Here is a 2,893-nt window from a genome sequence, read left to right as displayed (position 1 = left end):
AAACAACCTCACCCAGGAATGAGAAAGATTTTTCTGATGAAAAAACAAGCCTTTCCTTTCCTACCAATCTGTCCTTTGAGAACCTCAACCCCAGTCTCCACCTCCCTTAGATACTATTTTTAGTCAACACACCTCTCCTCTGGGCCAAATACTACAAGCATGAGGTTATTTATTGCCCTTGCTAAGCTGCACTTCTTAGCAATTCAGTTCCATTTCTCTTTTCTGTTCCTTATTTGTTTGGACTCTAGATTGAAAAGTACAAAGGATTATTGACCTGGTTGGAAAAATACCGATTACCTTTCTCCTGTAAAACCAACTTGTGTTTCCATTACATTCTCTGTCAGGAGTTCATCAGTTTCATTGGGTCCCCAGAAGGAGGTAAGCCGGAGGGTGTGTGTGGGGAGAAACCTGGGCAGCTAGGTTGCACAGCATCCCGTGCCTGTCAGTCCTACAGTAAGGTACAGATACGGGCTGCCTTCATAGCCTTAGATGTACGGTTGGCTCAGGCTGTGTTGCGGCAAAATCTTAGGCTGAAAAATCGGAACCAAGAGCAACAAGCAGGAGTCTGATGGGCTGGGCTGTTTGTCTCACTGCAGCCAGACATGAGAGAGTTAATGACGGCCAAATTGCCTACAGTATGTTCAGAATCAAAGGTAGCACCACCTTCACTGTTATCACCTGGCCTAAGCCACCATCATTTCTCGCCTGGCTATTGAAATCATCTCTGAATCAGTCTCCTCATTGCTGCTCTTGTTCTCTGCTCCCAGCAGCCAGGGTGAGCTTTTTAAAACTTCCGTTAGTTCATGTCACTCCTCTGCTCGCTGACCCTCCCCACCACCACCACCAATGGCTCCCATCTCAGTGTGAAATCCAGCGCCCCTAAAATGCCTTTCCAGGTCCTAGAGACCTGGCACCATTGCCTTTCTGACCTCATCTCCTGCTTCTCTCTTGCTCCCTCACTGCAGCCAGATTGGCCTCCCTGCAGTTCCTCAGACATAGTGGACACATTCCCAGTTCAAGGCTTTGCACTGGCTGTTCACGCTGCCTAGAAGGCTCCTCCTCCATGTATTCACATGGACCTCCCTTCACCTCAAGTCTCTGGGCAGTTCTCACCTCCTCATTGAAGGCTACCCTGATGGCCCAATGCCCACTCATCCACCCCTGCCCTAGCTCTCCCTACATCCTCCTTTCCTTTTTTCCTGTAATGCTTATAACTTTCATTCTCACTAGAGGATGTATTTATTATGCTTATTGTATACTGTCTCTCTCCTCTGCTAGAGTATAAGCTCCTTGAGGGCGGGGATTTTTGTTCTGTTTGTGGATGTATCCCAAACCCTTAGAATGGTACTCGGCACTTAGTAGGCACATAATAAATATTTGTTGAAAGAATGAATGAATAAGATTTCCATCTAGGGTTGATTTGACAACTTGATTCTCAGCTCAACTAGCCAAAGGAGAAAGGAAACCAGGGAACGTTAAGATTCCGGAGATCCCACTGAGTAAAATGTTGTAACAAATCGCCCATTTTAGTCACCTCCCTCCTTCAATACATTGATATGTATTGGGAACATCGCTGTCAGCTAGGGACCATAGAAGGCAAGGGGCCTTCGATGGAGGGTAACTTTGATCTGTGGATTGTACACATACTTCTATGTCCATCCCATGTCACTTGATGAATGTCACTAGAGGGTCTGGTGCCTAGCTTCAAAAGCACCACATAATCAGGGCCCAACTCATCTCACTGGTCACCATCTTTCCTCACTCACACTGAGCTAGTGGGGGTCTGGCCATGCGCAAGGCTGAAAGAGGGACCGGGGGAAGAGCTCTTTTCACTTTCTCACCATGGACTATTTTTTCAAGATCACTTTGTGGAGAAAAGATGGGGCATGAGGATGAAAGCACAAGAGTCAGTTACAAGGCTCATGCTTCAGTCCAAATGAGAAATGACGGTAGCTTGAGCACAGCAGACACAAAAAGGTTGTGAACAGATTTAGAATTTATTTTGGCGAGAGAACCAACTGGACTTATTAATAGATTGGATGTAGGGCGTATGGGAAAAAAGAAGCAAACAAGACTGATAATTTGTAGGCAATTATGTGGATAAATTTCAGAACATGGATATCATCTGTCTATTTATGACGATACTTGTCACGGCACTTGAAAAGATCATCCACGGAGAAAAGAGGAAAAATGAATTGCTTGAGGATTAATTCGGGGGCACTCAAGGTTTAGGGGTTGAGCAGAGAAGCAGCTGGCAAAGGACACTGTGGAGGAGCAACCATTGGGGAGGAGAAGCAGGTAAGTGTGGTGCTGCAGGTGCTAAAGAAGACAGGTGCAAGAGCCAAAGAGTAGTCAGCTGAATCAACTGTGGTGTGAGGTTGACGAAGACAGAGAAGGACCATTGGATCTGGTTGCTATGAAGGCCATGGGTAACCTTGACCTCCTAGGCTTTAATAGGAAGGAATGGATGAAAGCCCCGATACACATTCTCACAAAGACCATCCAGCCTACCTGAACTCCCCATCTTTGGCTCTCCAGAAAAACCACACCCTTTGGACTTGCAGACCTGGGTTTGCACCCTGGCTCTTCCACTTACTACCCATACGAACTTGGGCAACTTAGCAATCCTTTCTGAGCGTTAGTTGCCTCTTCTGTAAAATGGGAATAATTACATCTTATGGCATTGTCATGTTTGTTATGGGATGTCAGATATAAAAGCATTAGGCTCTGGAAAGCAGTAGGCGCTCAAGAGGTGGTAACTATTATTCTTACCATAATTTTCCTCTCCTGTGTTGCTTGTTCAGTGCATTCTAGGCAGGCAAGCTCCCCTCGTCTCTGTGTAACTGGCACTTCTGCTTTACAAGCCCAAGCACAGAATCACTTTGCCTAACAC

This window comes from Monodon monoceros, unplaced genomic scaffold, assembly GCF_005190385.1.
Source record: "Monodon monoceros isolate NGI ecotype Baffin Bay Population unplaced genomic scaffold, NGI_Narwhal_1 Super_Scaffold_18, whole genome shotgun sequence".
NCBI lineage: Eukaryota > Metazoa > Chordata > Mammalia > Artiodactyla > Monodontidae > Monodon > Monodon monoceros.
This window is presented reverse-complemented; position numbering follows the sequence as displayed.